Raw genomic sequence first — 16,009 nt, 5'->3', positions numbered from 1 at the left:
ATAATGTCAGATGCTAACCAGAGCAAATGTTAACTAAAGAAAGCAGTTCTACTAGTTATACCTGTGGGAATGTCACCTGATGAGGCCAGGTCCTCTGATGGGTCATGAATGCCCAGGTATGCAGACATCAAAGTTTTGTTTTGTTTTGTTAGGAGGTGAGTGGGGAGGTTAAGGCTGTATGTCCCCAACAAACTATATCTAGAACATGGACAAGCCTGCAGGCCAGTAGTTTGAGACCCTCAGTCTAAGTGGGATGAGTGATGGAGGGAGGGAGGCCGGCACTGGCCCTGGCCTGGGAACCATTAGAAACCGAAGAAGGAAATGATAGTCCCAGGAGCCTCCAAAAGGAAATTGCATTTTGTGTACCAGCTTATCTGGATTGGATGTGTGCTCACTGTGTATTTTGTGGTTGTCACCCTAGGATTTTAGTTAAGTCTTGTCTAATGTTGCAGCCAGGCTTACCATCCTGTGAGGGGATTAAAGGACGTGTCTTGTGTACAAAGCCAGACTAGGGCAATGAAGAGAGAGCCCTGAGGGTGGAAGGGGCCTGGAAGAGAAAAGGACTCTCGGGCACCCAGGAGCACCAGCACCAAGGCCACAGCTACAGGCCCAGCTTCCTTCCCCGGGTGGAGATTTACCACCCTTAACCAATTGCAAGGATGTGCGTTTGGTTTTTCTTAATCAAGACAGAAAATTTCTTCGCAGGCAGGCTTCCCAGTTGGGAAATTCTTTTTATGTCCTGCTTAATTCCTTCTGCTGCAGACAGAAGCCTCATTTGACTCTGTTTGTTTCTTTCCAGTGTTTATCATTTTTCTCCCTCCCTCGCTTCTCTTCCCTCTCCTCTCACCCCACCCCTTCCTCTGCACCGGCCCACAGAGCTAGCGCTCAGGGCTGTTTGGGATGGACTTTTAATCCAGGCGTGTTGCCCACACCCAGCACTGAGGCGGCATTTGCAGCAGGTATTTAATTAAACCAGGGATTCCCAGGGGATCTGAGAAGCCGGCTGGCGAGGAGCAGGCTCCATCTCCACATCTTATTTTGACAAGCACTGTAATTATCCTTCAGCACCGGCTGGCAGAGACAGTCACTTTCCTTTCCTGCCCCATCTTCTGTGAACCAGAATGCTTGGGTTCCTCTCGGCTCTAGCTGTAAGCGACTGACTTGTGCTCCTAGACTCATTGATCGGGTGGGACTGAGCCCCACACAGGACTTAGATGAGTGCACACGTGCCTTGCCTGGTGACCAGCAGCATCCCTGACCCTCATTTCAGTAACTGAGCCGAGCAACTTCCCACCAGAATCTTCAGGGCAGGATCAAGGGAGGTTTCCCCAACCTCCAAGACTGTTCTTTCTTCTCCGGGAGCCAACATACATGCAACACCTACTGTATGCCTGCTGAGCCTTGAACTTAACCTTCTCAATAAATGCTAGGGTGGCATCATCATCCTATGTTATAAATAGGGACGTTGAGGCCCTGGGGGAAGAAGCCACAGGGTCATTTGAGGTGGCTTTGAGATTCTTAACAAAGGACCAGCTGACTCTGCAGCTTCTGTCATTTTTACTTTGTAGCATCATTTCCTAGGAAGGCCACACACCTGCTCTGACTCTGTCCCAAATGTCCTAAGTAGATTCTGGGGAGTTCTGGCCATATCGGAGCAAGTACTTCTTGTTCTGTTGTGCCAGCAGTGTGGCTGTGGTGAGGCCGTCCTCGTCTGTCATGGGCCCCCTGCCTCTCTGATAGCACCTCATTGAGGAAGTATGTCTGCAAGTCCTAGACAGCCAAGGCAGCTGGAGCATTGGGAAGCATTGGGTCAGAGGCTGTCCCATCATTCCACAGGGAAACTAGAGCCAAAGGGATACAGGCCAGGAGAGGAAACAGCTGATGAGAATAGCTGATGGCAGGATCCCAGATCCAGCTCAGCCTAGTTACAAGGTTCCTTCTGAGCAGCTAGCTCACCGTGAGGCAAAGCTGGTGTAGACACAACCCACCCAAACCACAAAAACAGTTTGACTGGTGAATGTGTACCAGACACACTGTAGTGCACACAGAATATATCAGCATCTGTAACTCTCAAGAGCCTGTGAAGTCGGCAGTGGTATCCCCATTTGATAGGAGAGCAAAGTGGAGCTCACCACATCATGTCCTCCAGGCCAAGCAGCAAACACAGGGGCCCCAAACAGGTGGGCACAATGCTACCCAAACCAGTGCTTCTCAACCTTCCTAATGCTCCGACCCTCTAATATAATTCCTCGTGGTGTAGTGACCCCCCCAACCATAAAATTAGCCTCTTTGCTACTTCATAGCTGTAATTTCGCTACTGTTATGGATCATAATGTAAATACCTGATATGCAGATGGCCTTATGTAACCCCTGTGAAAGGGTTGTTGGATCCCCAAAGGGGTCTCAACCCACAGGTTGGGAACCACGGGTCTAAACCGTCATGCCGACACTTTCCTCTACCCTGGTTGTGTTCAAGGATCCCCAACTCCAATTTTCAAGGAGATTTGAGACACCTGGAGTGTGTTTATCTTCTACATCCCATGCCGTATAGATCCTGTACCCGCTAGATGGAATTTCCTCTGCACGAACAAGGACAAAGGGATGGGACAGGGCTAGCAGCGTGGGACCATGGCAGAGGATGCTGCAGACAGTCCCAGCTAGTTCCCCAGCTCTGGAAGTCTGAATCATATCTTCATATGTCTCCATTTAGTCCATCTGTGAAGACATAGCTTCTGAGTGAAGTCTTGGGTGGTTTTGGTTTTGGTTTTTGCCTGACACCTTCACCATGGTTAGGAATGGCAGGTATACTTATGGGGCACCTTCCTCAATGTCTAGAGTATTTCTTGGCCCCCATCTCACAACAGACTGGAAAATATTCTTCCTATATGGGTTTTCGTCTAGATTCTAGATGCTGATACTTCCTGTTGAATGTTCACCCACAGTTTTCAGGTGTTGTCTGTGTGACCTGGAATGGATCCTCTCAACTCCTGTGAGAAACGCCAGGTCCTGCAGTTTAGCAGCGAAGACCAGAGCCAGCTCTAGGCTAACCCAGCACCTGCTGGCTGTGTGACCTTGACCAAGGAGATGTGGACCCCAGAGCCTGTCTTCCCTGCTGTAAAACCAGACTGGTACTGCAATCCATCACATAAGGCTGACAGGCCAGAGCAAATTCATTCATTTAATGACCAGGCTCTCAGGAAATGCTCAGACATGTTAGTTGCTGTTAGGACGTGTGACTGTTTTCAAGCAGGTAGACTCCAGACAAACACTCACTCTGCAAAGACGTGTCCACTGTGAGGTTAGCTCGAGGAGGAAGTGGCCTTTCTCGCTTCTCAGTTCCTTCCTGGCTTCCGCTGGCATCCTGGACCTAGTGCTGCAAGCATTGGCTGAACTGTCCATTGAAAGGTTTCAGGTCTGAGGTTCAAGAGGGACACATAGGCAGGCTGTCCTTTGGAGTAAGAGTTATTGATGCCATACAGAAGGGTTATTGATGCTGTAAACAGACAAACAGCAGCATGGTGGGGGATCTAAGGAGGGTTCTGGCCCACATGACTAACTGATGGTCCCTTCTGATAGGTTTCAGAGGAAGCAGGAAGGTTCTGTGCTATGTGATTGATGAGGAATCCTCAGTTCTAGTCCATAAGTACCCAGCAGTTCTCATCTCTTGAGTATCTGACCTGATCTTCAAGATCCTCGCAAAAGGTCCATGTAGCCTCTCCCACTTCCTGCTTCAACCCCCTCTGCTACACTTAGTGTTGAAGAAGTAGTTCATAGCAGGAAGTGGTAGCTCACACCTAAAATCCCAACACTTGGGTGGCAGGAGGATCCCTGTGAGTTTGAGGCCAGCCTGATCTACAAAATGAAACCTTGTCTTTCAAATAAAAGGACAAAAAACAGAGAGGTAGTTCAGGCGTTCATTGCTACCAGGCTGTCTTGGATCCTGGACGCAGAGGGGAGGGAAAAAATCTGTTATTCTGGGGTCTGTGCACAGAACCAGCTATGAGTATGGCCGAGCTATACCTGAAGATGGGATGACCTGGGCAGTGGCTGGTCTAGGATCCAACACCTGCTGTGTGCCAAGCCTTGAATGTGGGTTAGGCACACAGCAATGAATGAGAGCAACAAGGGCCCTATCTTCTCAGAGACGGGGCCTGGGCCCCAGTTGTCCTCAGAAACAACTAGGACGGTGGCATAGTGCCAAGTGGGAGCCAGGGAAGGCCTCTCTGAGGACATATTTTAATCATTGGTAGGAAGCATATTTCCAAGCAGAAGGGGAAACTTGTGCAAAGGCCTTGGGGTGAAAGCAAGTTTGAGGGGGTAAGAAGGAGGCTAGAGAGGCTAGGTGGAGGGAGGGAGAATGTGGTAGAAATAAAGCTGAAAAGTGGTCAGGGGTCCAGTCAGAGAGGGCTTGGAGCCACAAAGAGATGTTTAGCTAAACTGAGTTTTTACTGTAGGGCTCTGTGAAGATTGGGAGGAGACAGATCTCTTCAGTAAGACAGTGTTTAAAGCAGATCTTGCATGTGGGTGGGTCCCAGAGGACAAGTGACCTTTGCCATGGCTGTCCTTCTCCATCCCACACGCAGTTCTGGGTCCTCCAGGAAGGTTACAGACTTCCTGACATAGGATGGAGGACTTCTTCAAGTTGGAAAGACTTGGGTGCCAAGCCTCAACTCCACCCCTCCCTGTTGGTGTGGCTTATCCAGGTCACCTTCCTTCTGTGCATTTCCACAGAATAACTGCAGCACACCCCAGGCGGCTGTGATGATGCAGATGAAGCTCAATGGTTAGGTTCCTATTATCGAAACTATTTTTGCCAGTCAAGGCAGGGTGGTGCCTTGGGATTCCAGGAAGCAATCCCTTCCTGACTCTCCACTAGACAGGTACATCACCAGACACTTCTAAAGAAAGGTTGGGATGTAGGTAAGCAAAGCAACTCCAATTCCTTCCAAGATCTGGAAGACTCCAGGGCTGTTAAGGAAGCTGCATCCAGCATCTCCCAGCCCCTGGGGCCAGCTGGAAATGGCAGAGCTTCCATCCAGCCCACCTGCACATCTTGAAGAAGAGGCATCATAGTGCTGACTCAGGGAGCTGAAATCCAAATGGTCCCAAGCCCATGGTTATGTTTTAATGAGCTGGAAAAGTACAAACAGAGATCCTTGAGGGCATCAGCCATGGCATGAAAATCTAATAAACTAAAACAAAATGTTTAAAATCTAAAAGTTGCTCAAAACCCAGGAAATGCAGATTGACATAAAAGGCTGTATCTCATTAGTCCCTGGAAACTGTGGTCGTGAACGACTTCCCATCATCTCCCAGACTTTAGGTTCTCCATCTATAAAATACTAGGATTAAAGGAAATTATCTTGGACTGGGGGGGGGGATGACTCGGTGGGTAAGAGTCCTGAGTTCAAATCCCCAGCACCCATGTAAAAAACCAGCAGGGCTGCATATGCACCAGCATTGCGGGCAGAGGTGAGGACAGGTGGATCTTGCTGGCCAACCAGCCTGGTGAAACAGTGAGCTTCTTGTTCAGTGAGAGACCGTCTATAGGCAGTATGGCAGAGAGCAACAGAGGGAGACATCCAATGTTTTGTCCTGGCCTCTGCATGCAAGTGCACACACACACACACACACACACACACACACACACACACACACACACACACACAAACCATATGCATGCACCATACTCAGGAAGGAAGGAATGGAGGGAAGGAGAAAGGAAAGGAAGGGAGGGAGGGAGAGAGGGAGGGAGGGAGGGAGGGAGGGAGGAAAAAGGCATTCCATTTTCATTTGTAGTCTGCCCTGGACAGCACTGTGTTCTTGGAATCTGTAGAGACCATCTCTACGAACCTTCTTCATGGGTCCAGTTTAAGCACTGCCTCTCAAGACAGCATCTACTTCCCCTCTAGACTGAATTAATTCCCCCTTTCCCACTTAAACTCCTTCTGCAAATTTGATAGTAGTACAGAAAAAAAAAAAGCATTCCACTCCAGAATTCCATTTTCCTAATCCTAAACTGCTGTTTCTGTCATTCTTATCCAAGAAATAATGCCATTTAGAAATAGATGCCACGCAGCTTTGGTTCCTTCCCAAATCCTAGCATTGAAATTATTTATAAATATGCTCTAACTTCTTATACTTGACGCACTTTGTGCCTTCTCTCCTGTTGTATATGGTTCCATCTTGTCCTTGGCCTCTAGGTAGACTTCTTCAAAGTCTGACTCCAAAATCCCAGCCTGCATTAAACATTGCCTCTTCTAGGCTCAGTGAGCTGTACTTTGAGGGCAACGCTATTCACACCAGCATATCAAGCTGTCTATTGGGTCCTTTCTCTGCTTCTGGGCTTCCAGTAAACATAAGAGAATTCTCTGCTCATTTACCACAGGCTGATCCAGCAAGGTGGGCATTGCCCCAGAACTTGCCACCTCCAGCCTGGAATGTAAGCACCCTGGGTCAGATTGCAGACTGACACGGGAAGATGAGCAGGGGTGGGGGTGAGAGGTGTGAGCAGTGCCCGGGCAGCAGTGATCTATAAAAGGCGTTCAAGTATGTCCACCCTCTGTTTCCTTCTGGCCTTCTCTGTCTGCTGTCTTGAGCTCTCTCTCCTGCATCCTGGTCCCCAGACCCTTTCTGACTCTCTGTGGTTGTAGCTTTATGGGCTTTTTCTCTCCTACCTTCATCCACCTCTCCCTTCTCTCTTCCTCTCCCTTCTTTCTTCTGCCTCTCCCTCCCCCAAGCCTCCCCTTCTAGTAATCCACCCGTTGGAGCCCAGTGGCCAGAATAAAGCCCTGAGTGAGATGGCCACCCATCCACCCTGTAGGCAGGACTCAGCCTGGCTGAGCTCATGACCCTGCAGTGGGTTTGTTTCCACTTACCAAAGGGCATCTGTAATGAATGTGGGCAGTGATTAAAGAGTGGGAGACGTGTTTACGCTCCTCAAGGGCTGAGATGAAACACCCATAACATTTAATGTGGCGTGTTGACATTTAAATGTCAATTAAAAAGTCCCCGTTCTGCATGGTTGGCCCCTACATCCTTAGACGAGCATTGTCTGCCTGCTGCACCAGCCCCACTGGGGGCTTTCGGCAAGCAGATGACACAATAGCCACCATGACTTGGACAAAGTCTGAGCTGCTTGTGGTGCTGTGAGAGTCCAGGCAGGTCCAAGTGGCACTAGGACAAGACAAGGAGAGGGAAGGAGCTGGGTGAGGCCTGTGGGAGTTTACAGGCAGCAGTGGCCTTGAACCCTTCCTGCAGCCCTTCAGAGCTTTGTGGTAAGACTCATTTGAGCACTGAACTCCCTGTGGTGTTTAATCTCCATTGCCAACTCAACAGGATTTGAAATCACCTTGGCAACAAACTTCCAGGTGTGCCTGAGAGTGTTTCCAGAGAGGTTTAACTGAGACGACCCTGCCCCACTCTCCACCCCACCCCACCCACCCCCATACACACAGACTCCCGCCCCATGTGAGCAGCATGGGTCTGTGGGCTGCCGTCCTGGACTGGATAAGAACAGAGGCAGACCAGCTCCTCACTACAGAACTGTGACTGGCTGTCTCCCACTCCTGGCACATCTGCCCCTTTGCGACAGACTGTATCCTCAAACCCTGGTCCCTCAAAGACCCCTTCCGTCTCTAAGTTGCTTTCGTCAGCTAGTTCGTCATAGCAAAGAAAATAGTAGTATACTTACTGCCGGTAGTCAGGACCAGTAAGTGTGATGAGCTGGCTGGAGCCCATGGAAGATGAATTAAAGGCCGCTGTGACCTTCAACCTCTCTTCCCACAGCCCAGACTGCCTCAGTCCATTCCCTCCTGCCGGTGACATAATACAAGAGTGGTTAAGCTACAGAGAAAAGAGGCTCGTTTTTGGCTAATGGTCTGGGTCCAAGGTTGAAGGCTTGTATTTGGTAATAGCCTTCTTGTTAACACAGTCCCACAGTAACCCAGGGTCTTACATGGTGTGCTGGCTAGTTTTATGTCAACTTGACACAAGCTAGAGTCCTCTGAGATGAGGAAACATCAGCTGAAAAAAAAAAATGTCTCCATAAGATCAGGCTGTAGGTAAGCCTGTAGAGCATTTTCTTAATTAGTGAGGAAAGGGGGTGGCCCAGCCCATTGTGGGTAGTGCCATCCCTGGCCGGTGGTCCTGAGTTCCATAAGAAAGTGGGTGGCTTGAGCAAGCTATGGTAAGCAAACCTGTAAGCAGCTCCCCTCCACGGCCTCTGCAGCAGCTCCTGCCTCCAGGTTCCTGCCCTGTTTGAGTTCCTGTCCTGACTTCCTTCCATGACGGACAGTGCTGTGGAAGTGTAAGCCAAATAAGCCCTTTCCTCCCCAAGTTGCTTTGGTCCTGGTGTTTATCACAGCAATGATAATCCTAAAACACAGTGAGAGACAAAGATCATGAGCGAGACCTAGCTCAACTGGCTTTTACACCAGACCTTCTCTTGAAGTAACCCCATTAATCAATAATGTCTACTAATCACATGAAAAGATGAATAAACTCCTAAGGGCAGAGCCTTAATCACCTCCTCAAGGCCCCACCTTTCGGCATTTCATAATAAAGATTAAACGTCCCCATAGTGTGTGAGAGGAACAAATTACACTCACCCTAGCAAGTGCTGTCTGTGGCTGATCATCCCTCATTACCCTGGAGGTTTCCTGAGGCTCTATCAACCTCTAGACCACCCATGTGCCTGGTATGGAGTATGCACCAGAACCCCAGAAGTGGCACATTATTCACTTGCATTCAATATGTAGATGGATATTTATAAAATGTCTTGGTGTGCCAGGCTTATCCTAGAAACAGGCTGCAAATTATAAAGATGCCTTGAGACAAACAGAAAAATAGATCAGTGGCAAACACTAAGCTAGATACAAGCAAAGAGGAGAAGAGATCGGTCCAGACCAGCTTCCAGGGTAACATCCTTGGGGAGGTTAAATGAAGCTGAGACATCCTCCAAATGAATATGCATTTGTGAGGCAGAAAAGAGGCTGAGGCATTTCACATTTCAGAGGGGACTCACCAGTGTGGAGGCAGGAGTGAGCCTTGGTAGACTAAGTCCCGAGCACAGCAGCTTCGTTATGAAAGCTTTGCCCAAGCATCACCTGACCACACAAGGTTCTGCAGCCACCACGTGAGCTTTGTGTGGATCGAGGCTTCCTCTGTTCTGTACTGTGGTGTTCCAGGGATCTGACTTGTTTGATGCGTGGAAGGCATGTGGTACATGTTTGTCCAGTAAGTACATGAATTCTTTCTTGTCTGGCCCCATTTCCTTTGCCCAGTGCCCAAAATCCAGGATTCCCTGCAAGGGGTCCTTTTTTGCAAGAGTCCTCGCCAAGGCCTGGCATCCTATGAATGCACTGTACCTCAATTCCCTGCACACCATCTCCCAGCCCCTGTGCCAGTCTCATATCTGAATATGACACGTTCCATTTTCTTATAAAAGCCCTTCCAACTGGGGGCACATTTACATTACAAGTTTACTGGAACTGTAGTACAGAGAGATCTGTCTTCCAGAGCCCAGGGCTGTAAGGTGCAGCCGGAGAGCTGAGCCCCAGCAAGTGGGACACTGTCCCAGCATGAGGTTCAGGCTCTATAACAGCACACAGGACCTAGGCCTATGAGGATCCTTGCCATCGCAGCCACAACAGCAAATAGGTAGTCATCTTTCTCCCTAGGAGTGCCTGGGCAGCAGGTCTGATATCCATAAGTCACACACACACACACACACACACACACACACACACACACACACACACACACACACACAAACACACCCCTAGTTCCCTTTACACTCTGCCTTTCCAGTCTTAGACACTTTGGGGAACCTGCTAGGAAGGCTCAGGAAAGACAGCCTCCCCGTCTTCCATCCGCTAGTCGATCAGGTCCTTATCCCCACTCCTAATGAGAGTCTCCCCTGAGGGCACTGTCTCACCTATTGATTTGGAAGGCACTGCTGCTCTCCACATCAGCTGGGTCACAGTTTATACCACCCAGCCCCACAAGCGCAGCAGGAGGTAGAGGAGGCTTGTGATTATTCTGACTTTGGATCAATCTGTTGCTCAGTTGATGAGAATTGCATCCCAGAGGCTGCTATCGATGGAATTATATGGCCTGGTACCCAGAGCCTGCTGGATTCAAGCTTGCCATCCTTGTCACAGCGTTATAGAATAGTATCTTCTTCTATGAAGGGCTTTCTGTCTGGCCCTGGTCCTCACCTTGCACTCTAGCTCAAGGCTTCTCAGTGAGGGATTCCACTGTGGGTTCAAAGGATCCCCACAGTGTGGGTATTTGACATCAAGTATGTGGTAAAAATCATCTTGTGTGTCCCTGTTTATTTGTTTGTTTGTTTGTTTTGGTGCTGTGGGTGAACCCAGAGCCATACACTTGCTAGGTTAGGACTCTCTCACTGAGACATGCTTGCAAGCCCTCACTGCTCATTTCTCTTCCTTCTGTATAAAAAACAAAGGCAGATGCACACATCTTAAGAAGGGATGTGTATGCTGGGTCTGACATTTCATAATTTTGGCAAACTCAGAAGAGTTCCATACTATGCTCCTGCCACACATACGTGTGCCCACACAGAGAACCCTGGCTCCCTTTTTATTTTTTCCCTTACTATGCTGCATACGCTCAGAAGACATCAGGGACTAATTCTGTAAAGAGAGACTTCTGCTGGACTTCACAGATTCAGGAAGACACAACTGAGCCTCTTAGTAAACAAATTTTCATTTTATAATTTTAAGTTTCTGTAATTATGTATGTATCATAAGATACAGTGTGCCTTACATGACATGGTATGCTGGGAGCATTCAAAGATGTAGCCCCACACATCGATTATCTTAGCCATGCACTTGAGATGTTTCCAGATGTCTGGGAAGGTAATCTTGGCCAAACAACACTTATTTGAACAGCATACTTCCCGTGGTACCCCATTCAATCTTCCTGTTGACTAGAGAAAAGGGTTGGCAGTAAAAATGCAAACTATGGTGCTGACCATGGTCCTGAACTGGCATAGTGTTTAGAATTGTCACAGACCGAAAAGGAAACCTCTGATGCCTGGATCCTGCCTGCCCTCCAAACTGTTAAGCCTCTGTTCAAAGGTGTGGCCTGAGGATCTGGATTCTTAAAGAGCATTCCAACCTCTGTCCAGGCGCGGACATCAGTCTGCTGGTACACCATGCTCCTTCTTAAAGGGGGTAACTCTTGCCCGATCCTCTCCAGAAACCTGCATGTGGCTTGTGAGGATCTGTGAATTTTATGACACTTTGATATCTGCTCATGTTCTTGCAGAACAATTTTCATAACCATTACTGCATCCTTTTGAGAAGTCTACCAGGTTTCCACAATTTATTCAACAAATATTTGTATCGGTTGCACCAGTTTTATTTTCACTTAACAGACAGAGGCTGAGGCCAAGAAGGCTACAAGATCTGCTTCTGACTGAGCTGGTAAGAAAGAGATTTGAGGGCTTGCTCTAAGTTGCCAGCTTCTGAATTCTGAGCCCTTTCCATTTAGAAAATGGACACTTTAGGACAATGTCATGAATTATCACAAGTGTGTGTGCAAGTATGTGGGGCAGGAACATGCGATGGGGTTTCTCATTCTGCACATGGTGTAGAACATCAGAGCTGTGTGTGTGTGGTCTCTGTTGTCCCTTGGCCTTTTCCCTCTCCCTTCCTCTCCCCCTACCCCCTAGTGCAGGCTGATGAAGAGATTAACATTCAAGGCACGTTCTGCTCCTTTCTGATTCCCATAGAGAGAAAACAGCCTCTGCCTGCCAATTAGTAACGTTCGAATCTCTATTAGAGATGGGGACAGCTCGTTCCAGATACGCTAATGTCCTTGTCTGAGAGCAGCCATGGGCCAAAGCACCGGCCCCTTCTCTCCCCAGAGTCACTGTGGAGGCAACTTGGTCCCTCCAGTGTTGCTTTAACTAATATCAGAATCAATAGCTCTTTGTTAAACCCTGTCCCTAGACCTTCATGAAGCGCAGGGACAGACACTACTTCAGCTTAAAGGAAATTGGATACCAACAGAGAGTGGCTGGGAAAAGGGAAGAATTTCCCAAACATGGCTCTTTTCTAAGCACTTCAAAATGTGTTTATCCCCCCACCCAAGAAAAAGGAGAGAAAAGCAACTCATATTTGATGAGCATCTCCTGTGGACCAGATATGTCTCACTTCCTGTATTTCCATTCATGCATTATTGCATTCAAGTCTGTTAGTTTCATAGGAGGCTCAATGTGATATGCAAAGCAAGTATTTTAAGTAGAGAAAATTAAAATGTAAAGTCTAACCCCATGTCTTTCTCCCGGTGGGACTTTGTGACCTCAAGATCATCATCTGGAGAATGCAGAGAAACCATATCTGCTCCCAAAGATGGTGTCAGAAGTCATGAGATAATGTACTTAAACCCACTGCCCCCTCTGCACGTGACACAGTGAAGTGCGACGGTGTCTGCTGTGTGAGGAAATGAGGAAACTGGAGCAAATGCAGAGTGCAGTAAGTAGAGAGATGGAGTGTAGAAGAGGACAATCCTGGGGGGCCCCTCCTCCTCTGAGTCCTGAACTGTTTGTGGTGATGTGTGTTTTCACGTAAGCTTATAACGAAGAAGGGAAACATGGAATTCTAAAGTCCCAGAGACATACGGTGACTTCCCAGAGGTCACATAATAAGGAGCAGGCCACACACGGGGCTGAAGCCACATGTTTGCCATACCCTGAGGGGCCTCCCATGACAGAAACAACAGTGTTGGTTTCTCTTGGTGACTGGACTGTAAGAAAGGCTTAAATTAAAGCAGAAAACAAGGCAGAGGTTAACGGGCCCCTGATTGCCAGGGCCAAAACTCTTAATGAGAGTGGAGCACCATGAAATTAATGACCCATCCAGAGCACCTAAGAAGTTGAGATGGTTATTAAAATGCATAAATTAGAAGAAGGATGAAAACAAAGCCAAAGAATCAGGAAGAAGCAAAATGCAGCATGGAGTGCCAAGGACAGAGCCAGCAGCCTGGGGTGGGGGTGGTAAGAAAAGAATCTGATCCAGGGCTCTGTAGCTTGGGGACTGGGAATAGCTGGTACCCAGGAGATCTGGAAACAGAAATGTCTGACTTGTCCCTGAGAATGGGATTGAGACATTACCCGGGGTCACACATGGTGCAGCATACAGTGTGGCCGTATCTGAAGATGCATTAATTGTCTTGGCTAGGGTATCCCTTGCCATTGATATCTACTACCTAGATACCCAAGATGCTTTTAATCACCCACCAGGAACCGCAAAAAAATTATTCCAAGTGCCCAGTGTCACTATGTAGCAACCCTGATTTAGGAATGAATGGAGACTGGTGTAGTGATACACACCTTTAATCTTAGCACCTAGGATGCTGAGGCAGGAAGATCTTGAGTTTGAGGTCAGGCTGGGTTACATGCTTCCAAGCCTTCCTGACTAAATTGGAAAGGAATTCAGAAGGCAGAAACAAACACTGAGCTTAGCTACATGGTCAGAATCCTGTCCCTAAAGAAGAAAAGACCTAGATGTAGTGGAGGACAGCTGGGGTCAGAGCCAGGAAGAAAGGCCTTTGGTGATGAGCTTGGGTGGGGAACATCTGTGGCAGATGTGGTTCAAGGTGATGGTGTTCTGGGCAGAAGTTTGGATAAATCTGTAGGTACTTTGCTACCAGGGGCTAACAATGAATTCAGGTTTTAATGCTTCCAACCCAAGTTCCAAGGGTCAGGGCAGGGTCACTGGGTAATGGTCACCTACAGTGACTGAGAGCTCCCCAACAGAGGAAGATAAAGGAAGAAGATGAGAGAGGGGGTGCTCTTAGGATAGCAGGGATCTGACCAATCATCACCAAATAGGAAAAAGTACGCCTTCCAGGCAAAATGACTGGAGGTCACTGCTCACTGCACAGCTCTTGAGCTGGCCCTAACAATATTCTCACTGTGAACCCAGCAGCCCATAGAAAAGCCTTGCCTTCAGCAAAGTGGGAAGCTGGCCGCCGAGGTCAAACTGGCCTTGGTGTGTGGAGCATGGGTCACAGAGTCAGATCTACGAAGTTCTGGGTTCACAGCCTACAACAGGTACCACCTTTTGTAGGTGGTGGCCTCCCTTGGAAGCTCAGGTCCCTCATCTATGAACTGGGAGAAATAGGGATTGGAGAGATGACTCAGAATATGGAAGACCACTTGCTTACTGCTTCTGCAGAGGACCTAGGTTCTATTCCAAGCACCCACATGGTGCCTCATGACTGTCTACAATTACAGTTCCAGGGCATTTAACACCTCTGCTTGCCTCCACAGGCTCCTGCAGGCACATAGTGCACATTATTCACACAGAAAATAAATATTGAAAATGAGAGCAATAGAGATGGCCTTGGTGGAGGACTTAAACCTTAGAGGACTTGGCAAATCCTGTTATTATTCCTGTTAGAACATGACTGTGTGTCTGCTCAGGAGACCACTGACTCATATGTTCATTCAATCCTTCAGTCATTCATTAATTCCGCAGCATTTGGGGGCATCTAGCATATTTCAAACACCATGCTGAATAGAGTTTTACTTCTGTTCCTTGTTTACTGGGTTCCTGGGGATTGGAAGACATATTGAAATTCAAGAACTTTATTCTGACACTAAAGTACATCTCCTATGTACAAGCCAAGGTTCATGCACTTCCAGTGGTCCCAAGCTCACCCTCTCTGGAGACACATAACTGTTTTAACAAACCACTTAGATCAGAAAAGAGTTGACACACCTGTGTTACGCTGGCAACTTTTTGCTCCTCTCTCTCTCTCTCTCTCTCTCTCTCTCTGAAATTGTCTAAACTTGTTGATTTTCTTTCCCATCCCATTGGGATTTCATGCCATGTCTCCCATCCCTCCTTTTCTGTTATCAGGATGGATTTTTAGTTCCTGCATTATTGGATAAGCCTCCCCAGAAAAAAAACTGTGGTACATCCTTTCCCTTCAAAGTGGGAAGCAGCAAACTGCTGCCACACTGGCACCAACCCCCAACATCCAAGTTCTTCAGGAGACCTGGAGTGAGCCCAGGAAGATAGAGACAGCTCTTCAGTGGTGACTTCGGATCCAGCATTACTTTGCTGAGATCAAGAGACTAAAGAGACTTCTTAAGCTGACCCAAGTAGATAAACTGCCTGGAATCTGAGGCTGGGGCACAGCAGGAGAGGGGCTATCCTCTGCTCTCCCAGACACTCCAGACCCTGCTCTGGGAAGCTTCCAGATCACTTCTATATCAAGGAGCACCAGGGGTACTAAAACAACTTCCCAACATTTCTGAGTCCTATTCTCCTCAGGTGCTAAATAGATAGATGGTGATAGTCCTAGACCCAGCAGGTCATTAGGCAAAACCAAGAAGGTACCAGAGGTGAGGGGTGGGAAAGGGGGTGGATTAACAATGCTAGTACTTAGTAAGCCCTGTGTAGCTTTGCCAGGATCATTCTGATTCACACAAGGACCTTGTCCTCAGTGAGTGTAGATTCCTGAAAGATGCCAGAAACAGGTAGAAAGAAAGAACTTAGGAATTAGACTTGTCAGAGAAGTAAAACACCTGGGCATTTGTATCTGTGGGAGGTGTTGGCTCCTGAGGTAACCACTGTGGGTGGCATCAGGATGGCTCTCTGGGTGCCCTGCTTCTCTCTTTTCAGTGAATACCTTGATGCTCTGTTCTGCTGTGTGGGGCATGATGGGGCTGAGGGTCCACCCGCCCCCACCCCCCGTGTGGACTTCAGCATCCCTTGTAACTGGCTGACTGATACGACAAAGGCCACTTTACCTCTCGGAGCCTCTTTAGAGTCTAAGAAAAACAAGTTCCCTTCTGTGGCTGTTGTATGAGAAAATTAAAGGAGATATATTCCTAACACTCATGCCAGGCAAGTTTTGGGTCCTTGATAAGTGACTGCTATTATAGTTTTCTTATTATTATTTCCATAATAGCAATTTTAATTATTGTTGGAATTTAAATCCACCCACAGCTTGGAATAACAAGTCT

At 48.0% G+C, this 16,009-nt stretch overlaps 1 protein-coding gene across 5 annotated transcripts in view; it reads left to right on the top strand.

The window, feature by feature from the left end:
• Kcnip1 (potassium voltage-gated channel interacting protein 1) overlaps positions 1-16,009 on the top strand; it is a 378,331-nt gene that overhangs the window by 202,039 nt on the left and 160,283 nt on the right. Inside the window, exon 1 of one of the 5 annotated variants that reach the window (XM_052759017.1) lies at positions 2,236-2,240. The exons of the other annotated variants lie outside the window; for them this stretch is intronic. The gene's annotated coding sequence lies outside the window, so the exon portion shown is untranslated. Of the gene's footprint in view, positions 1-2,235; positions 2,241-16,009 lie in introns of those variants that run through there. 5 annotated transcript variants of the gene reach the window in all.

The sequence above is a fragment of the Peromyscus californicus genome, unplaced genomic scaffold (assembly GCF_007827085.1).
Source record: "Peromyscus californicus insignis strain IS unplaced genomic scaffold, ASM782708v3 Scaffold_3__1_contigs__length_106647218, whole genome shotgun sequence".
Taxonomy (NCBI): domain Eukaryota; kingdom Metazoa; phylum Chordata; class Mammalia; order Rodentia; family Cricetidae; genus Peromyscus; species Peromyscus californicus.
Note: the sequence above shows the minus strand (reverse complement) of the source record. Positions and strands in the feature narration are given on the sequence as shown.